This window comes from Silurus meridionalis, chromosome 13 (assembly GCF_014805685.1).
Source record: "Silurus meridionalis isolate SWU-2019-XX chromosome 13, ASM1480568v1, whole genome shotgun sequence".
Lineage (NCBI taxonomy): Eukaryota > Metazoa > Chordata > Actinopteri > Siluriformes > Siluridae > Silurus > Silurus meridionalis.
The window spans coordinates 27,165,808-27,187,776 of NC_060896.1; the positions used below are offsets into that span (position 1 = coordinate 27,165,808).

The 21,969-nt window shown below is 42.9% G+C and overlaps 1 protein-coding gene across 4 annotated transcripts in view; it reads right to left on the reverse strand.

The window, feature by feature from the left end:
• gse1b (Gse1 coiled-coil protein b) overlaps positions 1-21,969 on the reverse strand; it is a 224,166-nt gene that overhangs the window by 27,236 nt on the left and 174,961 nt on the right. The window lies entirely within an intron of this gene.

Here is a 21,969-nt window from a genome sequence, read left to right on the forward strand (position 1 = left end):
CCGTAACAGAGCCCTAAATAAATTTTCGCACTTAAAAAAAATCGCACTTACGTTACTCGTTACGTTTGTGGTACAATTTAAGAGAGAGTCAGAGAGAAAGCTGATTGGCTGTTGCATGTTGGTCTCATTTGTAGTCATGATACAGCGAATTATATTTGGACCAGGAAAAGAAAAAACTACAACAACCACGGAAAATCTCAAACAAAACCATTCTAAAGTGCTGTGTGAGCATTAGAGGTCCGGGATTAATGGACATCGCAAAATTAATATCTGTTCAAAATGACCAAGAAGAGCGAATTTGCGACTTTTTACAATTTTTATTACCTGTGTTTGCACGTGACGTCCTCGCTTTTTTGTACGGTCATGTGATCGATTCGATCGGATTCCTCGTGGCCCGTATTCGAACCGATTCAGGAACCGCCGTTAAAATAAAACGTCTATTTTAGTGCCTTAATTCGGACGGGTTCAAATGTCAACACACACAGTAATTTCTAAACACACACACACACTCACACACACTTGCACACTTCTGTCTATAAACTGACGTGACATGAATCGTAGTGTTGATGTCGAGGTTTCTTTTTACAGAGCGACGGATTTACGAGCGCTCCGTCACTGTGAAACAAGACACCAGTGACAGTAGCGGAATCTTAACACATACACATGCTCACATACACACACACACATACACACACACACACACACACACACACACACACACACACACACACACTTAAAACACTAAAGCACACACATGAGGTGTTTTCACAGCCTAAGGATGATTCGAGGGCAGAGTATTTTTATGCAGCTTGTGATCAGGCAGGTCGAAACAGACGCCAGGCCGTGGGCAGAGAGAGAGAAGAAGAAGGAGAGAGAAAGTGAAAGAGAGAAAAGAGAGAGAGAGAGAGAGAGAGAGAGAGAGAGAGAGAGAGAGAGAGACAGAAGACTGCAACCTGATAGGGAGAGACAGCCTGAGAGGTGTGAGGTCACTTGGGTAGTGTGTGTATGTTTAAGTGTGTGTGTGTGTGTGTGTGTGTGTGTGTGTGTGTGTGTGTGTGTGTGTGTTGTGAACTCTTTACTATAAGATAACCCCTGCCTCACCTTGTGCACTCCGAATGAACCGAATGAGCGATGAATAATGAAATTAAAATGGTCACCAGAATACAACTGGGACTAGCCCCTCCCCCTTTCCTCATACTGCTGCTGCTTACACACACACACACACACACACACACACACACAAAACATTTGATTCTAAAATGCGTACCGTGTCTCATATGTCATGTTGATAATAAATGATGCGCTTCAGTAATCACTTTTTAGCACCAATCAACACCAATCAACAATCTGACCAATTAGATACATTCAGGATCCTAGGCTCCACCCCCCCAGTGGATCTGATTCCTAGACAAGCAGTGAAAAAATCACCAGGTTCCCAAAAACTCCTGTAAAGGTTCCTGAAATGCAAATGTACGCTGATAGAGCTGATCTCCACTGGATGGTATGGGTGTAGAGAGCATTTCTAATGGATGGTATTAGGAGGATAAAGAACGTTTCCACTAGAAGGTATGGGAGGAGATAGAGCATTGCTTCTGAATGCTATAGGAGAACAAGGGCTGTTTCCAGAAAATCCTATGACAGAAAATAGAGCATTTCCAAATGATGGTATGGGAGGAGATAGATAGATGCTTTCAGAAAGAACAGTAAGCGGAGTGGGATGTAGCCAAGCTAGCTGGAACCTGTGTTTAGGGGGAAAAGTAAAACACGTCGACTGGTACACCAATAATGCTCAAGCTGTAACTTCATATTCGACTAGGAAAAGCTTTAAACTTTCTCAGCTCATGAACACAGGATGGTCTCCCTGACGCCGAGTTCAGCAAGTGACGTCGATCCAACATGGCTGCCCACAGCATGACGGTATAACGTATATTTACACGTGAATTTACTATAGATCTGTCAACGTGCAGACATTATTACACTCTTATACATGCATCGTTCTGATGGGCTGAACGTACATCTCACACACCAGGGAAGAGTGTGGAAATGTCCCTGTCCGTTTCGTTATTCTTCCCATTTTCTTTGGAATTTTTGACAGAGGTCAAGAGGAATGACATCATTCCGAGTCCCTACTTTCTGAGATTTCCAGATTTAACACTGAGATCGAGTTGTGCCTCAAGACGTCCGGTGTGATCAATAAACATCCTAGAAGTTTGTAAAAAGGTTCTGGAGCATAACGGGAAAACAAACAAACAAAAATGCTCAGCTCCGAATCGTAACTCCGAACATCTCTGAGACGCTTATGTAGTTCACCTGCATCAAACTCGACTCTACAGGACCCTGAGGCGATGCTCTTCAACACAACGTGAAACAGAACCGCCTGCCATGATTGCTGGTAAACGACACCAAAACTAATCAACCAATCAGATCAATTGACCAATCAATATACACTACAGTACACAAAGCCGGAGGGTGCACTTTGCGACTTGGACAGATAGCTTGACGGAGTTGTGAAAAGCAGCATGTTTAGACACACACACACACACACACACACACACACACACACACACACACACACACACACACAGAGTGCCTGATCTCTCTCTCTTGTTTTATCTCACATGGGCACACCACAACTAGCACACACCGGAATTCACACTTAGTGCCTCTCTCTCTCTCTCGCTCCCTCACACACACACACACACACACACACACACACACACACACACACACACACACACACACACAGTTTCAGCTCCTACCCCTCCTCGGTGCGCTGTGCGAAACAGAAAAGCGGTGTGTAGCTTACTGCACAAAGGAGCGGCATCGTCTCCGTCACCCATCGCTGCATCTTCCAAGCCTCGCTCGTCCGAGCTGCCGAGGGAATCACCATCTTTCTGCTCTCTTCTTCTCTCTTTCTCTCTTTCACAAAGAGCTTATCTAACAAAGCAGCTCACATACACACACACACACACACACACACACACACACACACACACACACACACACGCACTGACTGCCTATCTCTTTCTTTCCTCTCTCTCTCTCTTACTCACCCTCCCACTTCTCTCTCTCTCTCTCTCTCTCTCTCTCTCTCTCTCTCTCCGAGCGAGTGAAAACTCTCAGCCTAGCAGCTGCTGCAATGTCACATGACCTCCTCTCTCTGCTTTCCTCTCCTCCTCCTCCTCTTCCCCTCTCAACCTATAATTCCTCAGCCTGTCGAAGATAACAGAGGCATGCTCCCACTGCCAGAGAGCGAGGGAGAGACGGAGAGAGAGAAAGAGGGAGAGGGAGAGAGAGAAAAAAAGAGAGACATCAGCTGCCTCTTCTTCCTCGCAGCCATGGCCACTCCATCTGACCCATTCTCTTTGAAGTTTGGGGGATTTAGCCTTGGTGTGTGTTTGTGTGTGCGTGCGTGCGTGCGTGTGTGCGTGTGTGTGTGTGTGTGTGTGGGGAGTGATAGAGCCTGAGGCAGAGGTGGAGGCTTGTTCTGGCGTGCACTGTTGAGACCTTGCCCTCCCTCACACACACACACTCACACACACACACACACACACACACACACACACACACACACACACACACACACACACACACACACATATATGTTTACATACACTCAGGCTATGAATCAAGCCTGAGCATCGCAATCGTTTCCATGCTTTAGTTCTGAGTGAAATGAACACAAAGATCTGATTGGTCGATAGCATGTGATTATTTAAAGAAAGAAAACAACAATAAAACATTTGTCGTCTTTTCGTTCGAGAATGAAGCGTGCCATCGGGGCTCTGTGTCAGACGTTCGGCAGTTCATATTTAATCAGATATCACGGAGGGATGAAAGGGTTAACGAGAGGATTCATCACTCCTCCCCCTCACTGCTATCATCAGCGGCTAGAATGACTTGTTCCTTTTACTCATTTCCTCCTTGCTCGGCTTGTGGCTTTCTCAGAGAGAGAGAGAGAGAGAGAGAGAGAGAGAGAGAGAGAGAGAGAGAGAGAGAGAGAGAGAGAACACTCAGGAAGAGAAAAGGAAAGGGAGAAAGAGAAAGAAGGTGGATGAAAGAGAAACAGAATGATATGGGGAGAGAAAGAGAAGTAAAAAAAAGAGATGGCGTATGATAGTGAGAAATCAACCAGAGAGAGAACAAACGGGGAAATAGAGAGAGATGAGAGAGAGAGACAAATGAAGAGAGACTGAAAGATGGTACGACAGAGAAAGAGAGAGAAATAAAGAAAGACAGGAAGAAAGAGAAAGAGTGACACGTGAAAGAGGAGAAGAAAAGGAGATATGACAGTGAGAAATCATCAGAGAGAGATATAAAGGATAGAATGATAGAGATGAGAGAGAGAAACCGACATATGAAGACAGAGACAGAAAGATGGAGAGACACAGATAGAGAAGGAGTGGGACGTAAAGAGAGACACAACCACATGGAGGGAGACTGAGGAGAAAAATGAGATGGTCAATAACAGTGAGAAATCAAACGAGAGAGAGAGGAACAAATGGACGATAGAGTGATGAGAGAGAGAGAAAAGGAAAGTGGAACATACAAAAGAGACATACAAAGACAGAAACAGAAAGATGGAGAGACACAGAAAGAGATAGAGATGAGGACAAAGAAAGACAAGAGAAAATTGAAAACAGTGACGTTAAATGATAAAATGAAAAAACAGAAACAGAAAGGATAGACAGAGATGGGACAAAAGGAAGAGGCAGAGAAAGGGGAGAAAAAGAGAGAAAAAGATGTGTATGATGAGGAAGCAACAGAAAGAGGGACATACAGTATGAAGACAGAGAGATAGAGAGACAGGGAGAGAGAAGAAGGAAAGAGAGACAGGTAAAAAGAGAAGGAGATAAGACAGGAGGACAGAGAAAGTGAAAAGTGAAAAGGGGTGATAAGGGAAAGATAGACTGACAGAGAGAGAGAGAGAGAGAGAGAGAGAGAGAGAGAGAGAGAGAGAGAGAGAAGAGAGAGAGAGAGAGAGAGAGAGAGAGAGAGAGAGAGAGAGAACACTCAGGAAGAGAAAAGGAAAGGGAGAAAGAGAAAGAAGGTGGATGAAAGAGAAACAGAATGATATGGGGAGAGAAAGAGAAGTAAAAAAGAGATGGCGTATGATAGTGAGAAATCAACCAGAGAGAGAACAAACGGGGAAATAGAGAGATGAGAGAGAGACAAATGAAGAGAGACTGAAAGATGGTACGACAGAGAAAGAGAGAAATAAAGAAAGACAGGAAGAAAGAGAAAGAGTGACACGTGAAAGAGGAGAAGAAAAGGAGATATGACAGTGAGAAATCATCAGAGAGAGATATAAAGGATAGAATGATAGAGAGATGAGAGAGAAACCGACATATGAAGACAGAGACAGAAAGATGGAGAGACACAGATAGAGAAGGAGTGGGACGAAGAGAGACACAACCACATGGAGGGAGACTGAGGAGAAAAATGAGATGGTCAATAACAGTGAGAAATCAAACGAGAGAGAGAGGAACAAATGGACGATAGAGTGATGAGAGAGAGAAAAGGAAAGTGGAACATACAAAAGAGACATACAAAGACAGAAACAGAAAGATGGAGAGACACAGAAAGAGATAGAGATGAGGACAAAGAAAGACAAGAGAAAATTGAAAACAGTGACGTTAAATGATAAAATGAAAAAACAGAAACAGAAAGGATAGACAGAGATGGGACAAAAGGAAGAGGCAGAGAAAGGGGAGAAAAAGAGAGAAAAAGATGTGTATGATGAGGAAGCAACAGAAAGAGGGACATACAGTATGAAGACAGAGAGATAGAGAGACAGGGAGAGAGAAGAAGGAAAGAGAGACAGGTAAAAAGAGAAGGAGATAAGACAGGAGGACAGAGAAAGTGAAAAGTGAAAAGGGGTGATAAGGGAAAGATAGACTGACAGAGAGAGAGAGAGAGAGAGAGAGAGAGAGAGAGAGAGAGAGAGAGAGAGAGAGAGAGAGAGAGAGAGAGAGAGAGAGATAGAGAGAGATCGAGCCTGAGGCAGAGGTGGAGGCAGCGGCCATCTCAAGAACAACACTTAGCTTTGTGCTTGGCCCTCTGAGTACCCACAACACACACACACACACACACACACACACACACACACACACACACACAGGTACAACAAAGCCTCCACACACACACACACACACACACACACACACACACACACACACACACACACACACAGTATTAACACTTTTGCCCTCACAAACCTGAAACTGTGTTTTTCTTATAAGCCACCAACAGGAAACAAAGGTACCAGTGGGCGGGCTTCCAGCACCGAGCATCACTCACCACATCACACACACACACACACACACACACACACACACACACTCGTAAAGCCAAAGTGTCTGTGATTCACACAGTGCTGCGGTACAATCACATGCGCACACACACACACACACACACACACACACACACACACACACACACACACACATGCACATGCACCACACTTTCGCTTAAGGCTTCATATTTCCTAACTTTGATTCACACAGCGTCTCTTTCACACACACACACACACACACACACACACACACACACACACACACAAAGTAACATCAGGACACACAATCAGGGGAAGGAGATCATATGTCAGGTACAAGTCTCTTTCTCGAGTCAATCACATGGAAAATAAACACTGTATCATTTCTCACGTGTTTAAAGCGATCCTCACGTGACCCTAAAGGTGTTAAACAACAAACACTGTGTACCAGACGTCACAACAAATCAGACGTTAAAAGTATATGACTATAAAGTGTACTATATGCTATTGAGTGTAAAAAAGCAAGAAGTCAAAAATGCGAGAAATAAATTCGCAGTTGCGAGAAAAACGTTGGAATCGTGAGAAAAAAAGGCGATTTTAAAAAAAACGACAGAAAGTTTGGGATCATTTTAAACAAAAACGTAAAGAAAAAAGTCATTTGAAGTTTATGATTATTTTATTAACATGTTCGTATTCGCATTTTGATATAATACGCCGATTAAAAGAACAGGGTTTCGTTTTCACGGATATTCTTGTGTGCAATTTCAGCAATAAAAAAACGTTTTCCAAAAAGGAAATAATGATTTTATGAGACCCGTCTTATTATCCTTTGTACATTTAGGATTTCTTTATTAAAGAGCGAAAGTTTTTCATCGAAGGACTATTCGGCAGAATCCTCGATCACTGAAATAATTGATAGCTGCAGCCCTAAACTGAATAGTAAACAGAAGATAAACAAATAGTATGACAGTACATTTCCGAGCTCTATGCCGCTATACTGCACTACACCGCACTCTACTACACGTGATACACGTGATACGTGGTTCTCAGTCTGTAGATGCTCAAAACTCGACCAAATAAACGACAAAAAAAGTAAAAAATTCCAGCTGTATTCAGTGTCTGTAAGTGATACGGTTCAATACTTAAATGTAGCTACGATCAGTCAGAAACTGAGCTGGCTGCTAATCACGACTTAGAGCCTTTACTTTGTTTTGGAACAATGTGACTCACACCCTCACCCTTCTACATATCTCATATCTGACTCAGCTCATTACTTAGACCTAAATATCAAGTCCTCAGTGACCTAAATGAGGAAAAAATGAACTGTATGCTACTGTGACATGCACTACTGGAAACAACACTCCCTTTAACCCTTTCATGTCCTGGAACTGCTGGAATATACAGTACTAAAAAATATGATAAAAAGCTGACGAGACAACGTGTAGACACAATTCTCTTTCTCTAAAGACCCTCTTAGCAATTATACACTGCGTCTGATACTTGTCTTGTAGTGTTGTAGTGTGTATTTTATATGTGGGAATGCGCTTTTATAACTGAAAAACCTGCAATAAATTGATTGGTATGGGAAATAACAGGATATGTACAGTTCAAATAAAATATACACTCTTTATTTATGACTTCAGTGCTATAGAGGAAATAAAGCTGACATGCACTATATGTTGTCTCCAGCAGAGGGCGCTACATGACCCTTTATTAAATATTCCACCAAACCTTTTTGGTGGCGTTTTCACATCACGTGACACGATTTGCAAATGATATTTAGATGTCAGGATAAAGTGCTGAAAAAAAAAAAAAGGGAAAGAAAGACAGTCGTGTCGACGTTAGCTTTCGTCTGAAGTCTGACTCTTTTCACGCGGTGCTCGTATTTATTGGCACCCTTCATTTGGTAACAGTCGCACGCAAATCTCATTGCGAGTTTATATCTTGTCTGGTTAGCCTGTAAACACAGAGATACACGCAAACACACACACACACACACACACACACACACACACACACACACACACACACACACACACAGTAATCCCCAGTGGCTCCGGTGTGGCCTGGCCTGCTGAGCAGATAACAGGCAGAGTGCCCTAGAGAGCCGTTAATCTTTAACCAGGAACAGATTTGCCTATCAGCTCGTTAAAAGAAGCAGAGCACCGTAAAGGCTGCTATCTAGTGTAATTCATCAGCCTCTCTTTACCTGGGAATTATACGTGTGCGTGTGTGTGTGTGTGTGTGTGTGTATGTGTGTGTGCTACAAGAAGAGAGTCGTTTTTTGTGTCCATGAGCTCGGAATTTCAGCCCAGAGGATGGGAGGATAGAGCGGAGTGCACACGGTTTACCCAGCCTGACTGGTTCTGTCAGTGTGATTATGAAGAGATGTCACACACACACGTACAGTATCACATCTCTGAATCTATCTCTATTACTTAAAAGAATGGCCAAGGATGCCCCCTTAAGACCCTAATACTTCAGTCTAGAACCAAGCAGGGGGGCGGAGCTCAGTGTGTAACATCATGACCCACACATAACAGCTGGAACCGATTGCATCCGGTACTTAAAAGGAACGCGATCCCATGTGCGGCCTGGATACCTTAATGTATATCGAACGTCCGTATCGTTAGCTTTGGGTATCCGTCCTGACGGTTGCTATGGGAACACATCCCTCACCCTAATATAAAAGGTTTATTCTAAGAAATAATAAACATGACATGATGCGACATCAACATAAAACCATATGCGATGAATTTCAACTAATTTATGAGCTAGCTAGGAGACGTGGGGGGCGTGTCTCACTTTGCATACTCATGAATATTCATACGATGACAAGATATTCGCAAATATTAAACAAATTATTGTAAACAGGACAGTTTAATGGTTTATAACGAAATGGAAAAGTTTGTAGTGTGTGTGTGTGTGTGTGTGTGTGTTGCTCGGAGGCAGGATGTGTTTGCTCCATCATTATGGCCCAGGCCTGCATCCAGCTCCATTAAAGAGCTACAGCAGGCAGCAGGGGAACCATTACGGCTCAGAGAACGTCTCATCCACCTACAGCTTTTTCGCGATTACACTGACACACTGACACACACACACACACACACTGACACACACAGACACACACACACATACACACAGAAAGATCAGAAGCTTGGCTTCCACATTTTACCTAATGCACTCTGCTGGCTAAAGACTAGCATTACATTACGACACATAATCACACAAAATTACACACAAATAGCAGACACACAACACAGACAAAGGGTAGACAAAGGCGTTCGCTTTGTACGAGGTTGCTTTTGGATCGGTGGGCTGTTCAATAATTTTAACATCAGAAGATCTTTCCTCAAAATTACAGGCGCTTGAAATACTCTATATGGACCAAAGGTTTGTGGACACCTGAGCATAAGATTGTGGGGGGTTTTTCAGCATCCCATTCCACATTTGCTGTGATCATAACCTGGAAAGACTTTCCACTAGATTCAATCAGTTCGAAGGATGATAGTAAAATCAGGAACTACTGTAGGTGGGACAGCGTTCACATTCTTCCCAATTTAGGGCTTTATAGCAGGAGATCTTCCACATACATCCAACAGATGTAAAGCAAATCTCCATGGAGCTGGTTTTGTGCAGGTTTGGGTCTCATAGTTCAAGTGAAGGGAAATTTAATGTGCATGCAATTGTGGCAACAGTTTGGTGAGGAACCACATATGAGTCAGAAGAGTCAGCTGTCTCAATATTTTCGATTACACAGCGTATCCTTAAATAGAATACAAATATATGAATGTATCTGAATAATATATATGCTGAAAAATATCACAAGGTCCATATGAGGACTGGGGTGATATGATATGATATACTATACACACTTTTGTGTTAGGAGATCATCTTTTGATTCCATTTTTTCCCAGTAATTAAGAATTATCTGGAAGCAGCAGATCTTTTTGTACTTAATCATCAAAAAAATGTAATACCATTCCTAATTCACGATAGCGTGATATTATTAATCCAAACGGCCCTGAGCGCCTACAAAAATGCAATGGAGAGACTCATAGTTATTGTGTTGCTGCTATTTGTTTGTTAATAAATTAGGGGGAAAAAGCAAGTACTTTTTGTACAAATGTAAAAAATCTAGAAAGGCTTGATCTAAAAAAGCTAGGAATTTTTTATTGGAAAAGGTTGTCACAAAAAACAACGTCACAATTCAGCATCATTTAAAAACACTTGATTTAAGTAAAAAAAAAAACATACAACAAAAAAAAGTCGCTGTTTTGCCGTCTTTTCTATCCACGCGCAGACCTGCGTGTCGTCGTCGCCGTGAGATTTCCCCATGTTCATACACACAAACTTATTCTTTCAACGTGAAAGGAAAACACGGCTCACAGAAATCCCACTGGATCCAAACCCATTTACTAGCATTCTCGCATTTGCATATAATTTGCATATGATGCATATTCATATATCTGGGCATTATCTAACAGGGATACCAAACAATAAAAAATAGTATAGTGAAATGATATCTGTGACTCCTCTCTCAAACCTTGATCATGCTCAGCTCTACATCTTCTCTCTCTCTGTCTCTCATTTATATCCCCCTTCCCTTTTTACCCCTTGTTCCCCCCCCGGTCTCGGAGGTGCACATGACACGGTGGTCTCCTGCATTAATGGTTCAAGAGCCAGCGCTAATCAGAGCTCAGATGTTGCCTGCGGTTTGCTAATTTTGCTAACTACTGCTCCCCTGCGCTCTGCCAGAACCCAAGCTAACGCAGTTCCCGACACACACACTTAAACACACAAATATACACACAAACACACACTCTCACAAATGCCCCAATTACAACCTAATAGCCTGTCTGCCTGAGAGAGAGAGAGAGAGAGAGAGAGAGAGAGAGAGAGAGAGAGAGATAGATAGAGAGGAAAAGGGAATAATCATGAATGGGGGAAGGAAGGAGTTTGGTGTGTGTGTGTGTGTGTGTGTGTGTGTGTGTGTGTGTGTGTGTGTGTGTGTGTGTGTGATAAAAAGCTTGTGTTAGTTCATTTCCCTCTCCAGGCTCATCAGTAGACACATGCTGGGCTCATCTCCATGGCCACACTCTGAAAGCACGGATGGAAGTCAGCGAGCTGTGGGTAAGACCTAATTAACGAATGGCATCGGGCTCGTGAAACGGTGCAAGGAATCATGGGTAATGCAGTTTCTGTCTCCTTTGTTGGCATTAATCCAGACTAGATATCTACTGTGACCATTTCCACCTATTAAAACGCATGTAACGTAAATCCCAGAGATACACTACATGCACAAAAGTATTGGGACACCTGACCTTTCCAGCCGTATGTGGTTTCTTCTCCAAACTGTTACCAAAAAGTTGAAGGCACACAATTGTCTTTGGATGTAGAAGGATGAAAGTGGCACTTTGAACTAGGAGATCTGAGCAGGTGGGGGTTTAGGGCCTTGCTCCAGGCTCTAGCAGTTACAGCTGGGTGGTGCTGGAATTGGAACTTATTACCTCCGGATCAGAAGTATAACATCTTAACATAGATGCTCATATAGAGCTTCGACCTCAACCCTATGTGGCTGAATGACTCTCCGCAAATCCACTCCAAAATCCATTAGAAGATCTTGCCAGAAGATTGGAGATTACCATAACTGTAAATGAGGACTTTCAGGAAGTACAGAACAATCTAATGGAAGGTGTCTGCAAGCTTTGGGTCATTTCATGTAAATCACATGACTGATCACTACTACTGTATACGACACGAGGGTTCGGTTTCACTACATGACTTTTCCTCAGCGCATCGTTTTCCCGAATGACTGTAAAGCGGCTGAAAAACAACAACACTCAAGCAAAATGAAAGCCATCGTGTGTGAGGAACCAGTCAGATCACGATTTGAGAAAAAGCGTCGAAACCGTTAAACACCGAACGCTGAAGGAAGGAATGTATGAATGAAAGGTATTCGAGTTATGCCTAACTAATCCACATCCAAACAAACAGGGAAAACAAGAAGGCAGTCACACTCTTCCTGTGCGAGCACACACACACACACACACACACACACACACACACACACACACCATATGACATTCAGCTGATCTGGCATCTGCTTGTGGCTCTTTAATGAAGGCTTTCTCCTGACCTTAGCCATCTGACTTAAAAAGACGAGGGTGTGATTGCTGAATAATGGAATAGTGTGCGCGCGTGTGTGTGTGTGTGTGTGTGTGTGTGTGTGTGTGTGTGTGTCTGTGTGTGGCCACCTCGCGGCGCAGTTTATTAAAAACACACTTTTTTTGCACTAACAAGGTGTCTGTGTTGCTTGGTTTTTAAGAGCCGCCCACACAAGTCCAGAATCTGATCTTTTGCACAACCAGTTTCCTGTTCGCACTTCCTGCTGAAATAAATCACAACGACACACGTTTCGTATTTACACACCGACCCTACGTACGTTAAGCCTGTCAGCGTATCGATATGCAGACATGCAGACAGACAGACATGCAGACAGACAGACATGCAAACAGACAGATAGACAGACAGACATACATGAAGACAGACAGACAGATAGACATGCAGACAGACATGCAGACAGACAGATAGACAGACAGACATGCAGACAGGCAGACACATGCAGACAGACCGACAGACAGATAGACAGACAGACATGCAGACAGGCAGACACATGCAGACAGACAGACAGACAGATAGACAGACAGACATGCAGACAGACAGATAGACAGACATGCAGACAGACATGCAGACAGAAAGATAAACAGACAGACATACATGCAGACAGACAGATAGACAGGCAGACAGACATGCAAACAGACAGACAGTTAGACAGACAGACATGCAGACAGCCATGCAGACAGACAGATAGACCATCAAACAGACAGAAAGCCTCCTGACCAATAAGAACAAAGAATTAGATTCTAGGATGATACAAGAAGATATAATGAAAAGTTGCGTAGTGTGACGCTTTTTTGTGACTCATTAAATTTAAAATAAATTTGTCCTTTTAGAGATTAAAAATGGATAACAAATGACGTCCGTATTTCAGACGTTAGGTCAAGACGATGATAAAATATCGATGTGGCGATCAGCTGCGTCACTTGACGTTTCTGGGGGAAAAAGACTTGTTTTGCTTGCACTTCCTTCGCGATGATATATTTTGATGATTTATCGGCCCAGACTTTGGGGGATACTCTCAGGACCTGCATCCTGATGTCATTTGTGATATAACTGCGATGTCACTCATCGGCCTAATACTTCTTTGCGATGCAAATTTGTCCTTGGAGGCGAATCGTGTCTCCGTAATTCAATCCCTTTTATCAATTCGCGATGGGTTTCTTTGGAACTGTTTTTTCACTGCAGTAGAGCGAGAGTCAAACAGATGATGCCTACAGCGAGACGTGTGTAACGTGTGTGAATCGAGCTGTTTGAGCTGAGAAACAGCAAGTGCAGAAAAGAAGTGTGCTAAGACTTCAGGGAAGGTGGTATGGGGTGTACACTGAGTGTGTGTGTGTGTGTATGTGTGTATGTGTGTGTGTGTGTGTGTGTGTGTGTGTGTGTGTGTGTGTGTCTGTGTGTGTCTAAGAGAAACACAGTGAGCACTAAAGCACCAGCAATCCTGCTGAATCGGCTGTAACAGATACGGCAGACTTTAAAAGTGTAGCTGCGTCAGGTTCTCACACGTTCTCGGCATCCTGCTAGAACTCGCTAGAAAGCCGTCCTGCGATCGCAATCGTAAACACACACGATGCGAAAAAATGCTTCCTGCTAAACGCATTGTAAACTCGGCCATGTTCCTGTGAACTACAGAGCAGTGTAAATGTGTGTGTGTGTGTGTGTGTGTGTGTGCGCCTCTTATCTTTGACTCCAGTGTTGCTCACACTACGTTTGTTTAGCCGCTGCTTATCAGCTCCGGAGGGATTAAACTGAGCAACTGTCAAACACTCCGCTTGCTGTTTTCTCAATGCCCTCATTCAGGCCCTGGGTCACTTTCGGTGTTGCGCTACCGAGCGCTCTGTCCACACACACACACACACACACACACACACACACACACACACACACACACACTTACTTACGCACACACACTTACTCACGCACAACGACTAGAAACAATCCAGGAGTAGGAAATGACAAGTAAACTCAATGCAAATAAAAAATCCTTAACCTCCTGAGGAAACACTTTCCACTTTCTGGAACTCTGGATCAGGAACCGTGACCCGACCGCTTGAACCACACGAATGTAACCACTACAGATGAACTTTTCACAGCTTGATTGAGATTCAATGCCGTTTTTAATCTGATGAGATCCGCCACTAAACAGTGTCTGTTTTGCATGATTTTTGCATCGGGAACCAGAAAGGTTTCTGGAACTTTTGGACTCGGGAACAAATAAAATAAACCCAACCCTGGATGCTTCACACGAGCTGCTGGATTTCAACCTCCAAAAGGTGGACAAGCTTTATTAACAAAAACAAACCGGAATACAGAACGGGTGAAGCACGCGAGGGCATTCTGGAGAAAAATAATCAATGACAAGAGTTTATGTGCTGGAGCTTTTTGGTCAGATGCGGACTATTTTTTCTAATGAGTTTTTAGAAATAAACAAATAAATATATATGATATTTGGATTTTGATGAGACCTGAAGATCTCTCAATGGAGAAACTCAAAGAATTCAAAATGCCTAATAAACACTTCATGTCTTTAAGTCCTTTTGCGCCTGGACATAAAACCTGAAAAGCGTTACGTGTGTACACATGGCGGTTGTTTCCAGGTGCCGACCTCTGAATGCTGGTGCGTGTTCAGACCTGTAGGACACGATGGATAAGATCGGGGGTGAGCTCTTCCCTGCCATTCATTTGCATATTTGGTAGAAGAAGAGGGAGGGTAGGCAAATCGGATCTGCGCCTTAGAGTCGGCTTTCGAGGCTAATTTGTGATTGTATGAAGTGTAACTGACGCTCGTGTGAGTGTGTGTGTGTGTGTGTGTGTGTGTGTGTGTGTGTGTGTGTGTGTGTGTGTGTGAGTGCTACACCTAAGTACACCGACCCCCAGAGGGCACTATGTATAGTAGTACACTCAAAGAACCATGACCAACTGTGTGTGTGTGTGTGTGTGTGTGTGTGTGTGTGTGTGTGTGTGTATAGGGGAAGATTTGGGTGTGTGTGTGTTCAGTATGGGTGTAATTTATCCGCTCTGCTTTGTGAGAAAGTTCAGAAGAGGAAGTTTAGGCTTGGCTTTGAGGTTTATTTGTCTCGAGTTATCTGAGGTGATTGTCAATCTCTTTTTTTTTTACTAACAGCAGAACGATGAAGATGAGCATTTCCAAACAACAATGTTAATGACACCGGAATTAGAGAAGTGTGAGGAAACACCCGACCCTTCCCCCTCGCTGGCTGGATGAAAAGGCAGAAAAGAAAAGCGAGGGAAAAACATACACACACACACACACACACACACACACACACACACACACACACACACACACACTCTCAGGGAGTAAGTGTGTGTGAGAGCAAGAAAGAGAGAGAGAAACACAGAAGAGCCCTAAGGCCTCTCCACAATGGCAGTTTGCAGACAGGTGGATTTATGATGCATTTGCACAGCTGCTCTGCCACTTCCTGTTTATCTCAGGCATTCATCAGTCAACAGGAGTAGAGAAGAGAACCCCCGGCTTGTGTAGGCACCTTGACATGCATGCAGTAATAGTTAAATAGTTTTTTAATAAGTCCAATCAGGTGGTTGCTTTCACACTCTGAGATGGAGACGTATTGATTTAAATGCTAGTCAAATAGTCACTGTAGAGGCAAATGTGCATTTTAAACACATGCAAACTCAAGTGTGTGTGTGTGTGTGTGTGTGTGTGTGTGTGTGCGTGCATGCTAAAGCTCTCACGACTGTTTTGCCAAGTCTTCGATAAGAACGTGCAAAAATACATTTATCGATCCAGCATTCGATTTTTCGTAAAAGAACTTTGAAAATAAATCATTTTCCTCTGGGTGACGAAGAACCCGAACACCTGCACGAGGTGTAGAAGTGATAAAAAGTCATCCAATTCCTGGCCAGTTTCAGAGTATTTATAAAAAAAAGTGTGGTTCGAGGATGATTTCATGATGGTGATGATGTGGTTTAAAAGATTTCAGAATTGAGAATTGAGAATTGATGTTAAAGAGTGTAAAAAAATGATCAATCAATTAAAAAAAGATATAAAATATCATCCATCTATCTACTGATCTTTGATCATAAACATCAAAGAAAAAAAACACGTCTTTATGAAATCACGTTGCACCAACGAGTCGCCAATCAACGAAATCTCGCGAGAACTCATCCAGCCAAAATGAGCAGCTCGTGATCTTTTTTTCGGTATAATCGGATTCAGATCTACATCTGATCTCATCTTTTTTTTCTGTTAAATCACACCGCAAACTGAAGATCAGACTGTTCATATGTAGATAATTGATTTCTCTAATATATAAATATATACAGTAAAAAACCCTTGTGTTAAAATAAAGCAATTATTATAAAAGTGAAAGTGATGAGATGAGAAGATCCATCAGAGAACATGAGTGAGGGATTATTCATGCCTGGAGGTTTGGAGAACATGCCTGGATCTCTATTTAATTACAATTATTAAGAAATAAACAGATTAAACATGGGCTTTGGCGTGAGCGCGCCTCCGCGTGTGTTATCGTGTTATTACGCGTTATAACGTGGATTTGAGCCTGTACACCGTCACGGATCATCTGACCGAGGGTGATACATAGAAGTGTATTCAGATTGGACAGTTCTCTGCCAATGTCTGATCGGAACCGAAACGAGAAGCAAAAAATTAATAAATAAATAATAATAATAAAAGAAGTAAACAAATAAAAAAACATCATGATCTTGTCTTATGGCAGCAAATCGGGTCTTGTTTAGAAAACACTCGCGCACACACGTATACACACGCGCATACATACACACGCGCATACACGCGCGTACGTGCACACGCACGCGCGCGCGCGCCTTTTAATAAAGACCGCAGACTCACCGGTAAACAGAGTAAAGTCCTATTTCTCCTATTTCTTCCTGCTTTATTAATCCCGGTGGAGGTAGAAACATGTATCCATTGTGTCCCCCACACACACTCACACACACACACACACGCACACACACACACACGCGCGCAGAGCTTGCAGGATACTTTGTTGACACGGAGGTGCGCGAGCGCCGAGTCGACGCTTAGCCGGTTACGCCCCGCCCCGTCCAGCCCAGTAGGCGGGGCCTTGTGCCGGCAGGATGAAGGAGGCGGAGCCGGCGGAAAGGCACCTGCTCACTGAACAGTGAGGGGAAAGCCCGAGAAGGCGGGGCATATTCTGGAAAAGAGGGAGCAGGCCACGCCCATTGGGTGGTAAAAAAAGGTAGCGGTGTGTATGTGACGATCAGGATTATGAAGGTGTAAAAAAAAGTAAAAAAAAAGAAAGAATACTATGCATGACAAACCAATGAGATCATTCACATTTAAACGATCTGCACACTCCACCCTCTCACACCCACCACTTCGGATGAGATCATTCTGTACTCCAGGTTCTACAGATCTTCTGCCCATACTATTCCCACACCAGTGTCCCACCTGAAGCATCCATGGCACCAGGTCAAGTATGGATTAGGATGAATTCGGTGCCACCAGATGAGGATGAGGTTCCCTTTTAAATCTGGTTCTTCTCAAGGTTTCTTCCTCATACCCCACAAAGTTTGTCCTTGCCCCAGACGCCACTGGTTTATTCATTAGGGACAAACTTATATAGGAATTTTACACCAGAAGATCAAAATGTAAATGTAAAATGTTACATTATTGTTGCTCTTAAAGCAAAAGCCCCACAATGCAATAGTGTTGAATGGAATTAATGTCCCCAAAAATGCAGAAAAAGACCTGAAACCAGTCCAGTAACACACCATAAAGACAAATGTGACCATCATATCATCTCTCATCACTCATATTCATGATGTTTTCTATGTTTTATCTCTCTAACATGATGAGATGATGAACATCAGTAAAGATATTATAGTCTGAAATTGGTGTTTCTCTGCACCTCTGCCTCCTCCTCCCTGCTTCACTTTGGGATCCTGACATTTTCCAGCCGCTCTAATAAGCTTTAAATGACATGTCATTGCCTGGAGTGGCCACCAGGGGTCAGACGTTTACCAAACGCAGCGACACTAATGAGACTTTTCTGTCCATCAATGGCTTCACTGTGGACAAGCAGTCAATAGGCCAGTGTTGGTTAACACCGGTCATCACAAAGAGCAAATCACTCCCGCGGGACAGGAGATCTACTTGACTGGCTTTTTTTTTATTTTATTTGGCACTCCCGCAATGAATCTTTGTGCCCAGGCGATATGTCCGTTCACGGAAATTCTTCACAATTAAAAGGAAAACTGAGTTGACTGCTAAATGAGAAGAAATAGCAAAGACAAGAATGTTAATCTGATTAAGTGTCACCTCTAATTAACACGTCTAGAATTCGCAGGATTTTTCACGCTCCCTCGGTTTGCTTCCTAAAATGACATTTGTATAACTACAGCCCATAAAAAAAAAAAGATATAATAAATAAATAAATAAATAACGCAGAACGAACATCACGCCGGGTTTAATTTTCCGGGTTCAAGTGCTTTAGCCCTGCTCCTAAACTCTGCGAGTGAAAAATGCTTTAAGTCTGCAAGCACCAGGCTCCCCTTTGAACCCCAGACATTTCTCTTGACATTTTTAAGCACCTTCACTCATTTATCACCCAGGCAGCTCATGTTCACTGCTGGGTGCCTTCGCTGTTCACGGGAAGAAAAAAACTGCTCATTTAGAAGGAAATCTATTTCAGCTTTGGCACCAGGAAACGTCTAGTAAACAGTATGGAAGCTGGCGTGCAGGGACGTATCTCAAAATAAAATAAAGAAATAATGAAATGTACAGAAGTCAGCGGAGGGAAGATGAAGTTGAAGGCTGCGAGTTTAATTGCTTTGCATGTCTGCGGCGAGGACGAGCCTCCCTGGCGAGACGAGCTGTTTTTCCAAGGTGTATCAGGAACAACGAGCGCACTCTGATACTCTTCCTTCTCTCTTTATGGTAATCTGACCCTCATTTCGCTTTGGGAATTTCTGGCGGAAAAAAAGAGGTTAAGGAGGAACTCGTGCTTTTGTCAAACACGCATCCTTGGTGGAAATGGGTTTCATGTATGTGTATGTGTGTGTGTGTGTGTGTGTGTGTGTGTGTGTGTGTGTGAAACCAAAGCTCTTGACTCACCCTGACCCCAAAGCACAGATAGTATATACACTATAAAGTTTGTGGACACCTGACCATTAGATTGTACTTCTTTTTGAAAATCCAATTCCAGATTTAGTCTCCATTTTCTGTTAGAATAACCTCCACTGCTCTGGAAGATGTTCCACTAGATTTCAAAGTGTTCTTCTGGAGATTTGTGGTCATTCAGCATTCATGTTCATCCCAAAGGTGTTCAATAGGGTTTGTAGCAATATACAGGGTTTATGCAGGATTCACAAAGTCAAATTTAAGACTTTTTAAGACCATTTTAAGTCGATTAAGAATGAAATTTAAAACATAAACAAAACACACAAAAAAAACCGAGCCCTGAATTCATTTTTTTTTAAACCAAGTATCACTAAACTTGCACTTCCTCATAGCTCCATTTTCTGAGGTACAATACGAAAGAAATTTGTGACAGTATCAGGAAGCTGATTGGCTGTTGCATGTTGGGATCATTTGAATTATATTTGGACCAGCAAGCGAAAGAACATCAACAACCACAAACAAACTCACAAACAAAACATTCTAACGTGCTGCATTTCAATGAGCTTCAGAGGTCACGTTACATGTACATCCGAAAATTAAGACTCGTTTTGAAAAGTCCTAGAACAGCGAATTTACGATTTTTTTCAAAGCCAGAAATCTTGAATCTTAATTTCTATTTACAATTTGTTAACATCACGAAGAAACCCTGCTGTAGCAGAAAGATGTTTCGCTTCAACACATGTACACCTGATCTTCATGGAGCTGACTTAGGGTCATGCTGGAACAGGTTTGGGTCTCCTAGTTCAAGTGAAGGTAAAATTCCATGCTTCCGCATCCCAACACTTTTGTCCGGATAGTGTATCTCGGGATCGCTGCATCCTGTGAACTTTCTCAGAGAATTAAATTTTTCAGAAGAGTCGATCCGTCAAAAAGAGGATGGGGGAATAATGTGGAAATATGATGTGACAAAAAATTAATAAATGACGCTTTTTTTTATAATTGAATGTAACTAAAGCAAAGACCATTCCATTGCATTCTATTAAATATTAATGATGATGGATTTCCTGACCCTGTCCTGACCCCAGAGACAGCAGGAATATATACGCTACAGGATCCTTGTCCATTCGTGACATTCCGTTTTGGACATGAAACCGGCTTCCTTAACAGACAGGAAATTGTTTTTCATAAAAAATATAACGTCAATATAACGCAGATAGAGCAAAAAAATAAAAAATTACACGTTAACGTTTTTACACCCGCCGCAGTAAAAACGTTTAGTGGAGTGCAATTAGCGCACTCACGCTGAGCTGCAGGTGCAGCGCGAGTCTGAATGCCTATGGGACGTTTACACCGTGTGTAACGATGTCTAATTTTTGCATTGCGCTACTCCTCCTCCTCCTCCTTCTCCTCCTCCACCTCATCCTCCTCTCCTTCTTCAGAGCAGCTCTGTGCTGGCCTTGAGCGTGCTTCTCTTAATTCAATAAGGGAGGAGGGAGGGACGACTGGGTGGGAAGAAGGGGAGGGAGGGGAGGGGGTTGTTAAGCTTCTGATGAGCTTTTTGAAGGATCTCACTCGCTGTTAAATTCATTACAATGTATCACCCACAGGAGACGGGACCTCGCGGGCACCCAGCGAGCTGTGAATAAATGAATGCATTAATGAATAAATCAAAAACAAAAAGACATGCTTTTGCGTCTGATCCGGCTCTGCCCTCGCCGTCAGACTCCAGGAACCTTCCCACCTCTCCGTTAGATCTGCATGCTAACCCGTTGGTTCGCGCACGTCCCTAAAACCAGCTATTTCAATCGCGATCAAGAGCAGGAGAATTTGACTGAACCAGAAAGAATATGGGTTTATGCTTTGTAGGTTAATTGGTATCCGGTAAATCCATTTTCCAGCTCCGAGGCCTTGAGCGAGGCTTTTAACCTTCAGCTAGTCAGCTCAGTGAGAATAATCCACGTGGCATAATGAGCATCTTTTATTGCTAGACGATATATTAAGAAGAGAAGTGAATGCAATGGCAAATGGACTGGAACACATGACTTCTCCAGCCATATTGGTTCCTTCTCGAACCTCTAGCACAAAGTTGGAGGCAGACAACTGTATAGAATGACTCTGGATGTGCCAGATATTTTCCCTTCACTTCCCACAATTAGGGGATCCAAACCTGTTCCAGCATGGCAATACCAGTGTAAACAAAGCCAGCTCCATGAAGAGATGGTGTACATGGGTTGGAGTGGAAGATCGAATGCTATGTGGTGGTATCAAAAGGTTTCTAGACGAGCTCTGTTTACAAGAACGCGGTTTATTTATCTACATTTACACATTATTACCTTCAAAAAAGTCTCCTTGCACAGCAATATGGTGCTCCCAGTGTTCCTACTGCTTTAGGAATGTGTCCTGAAAG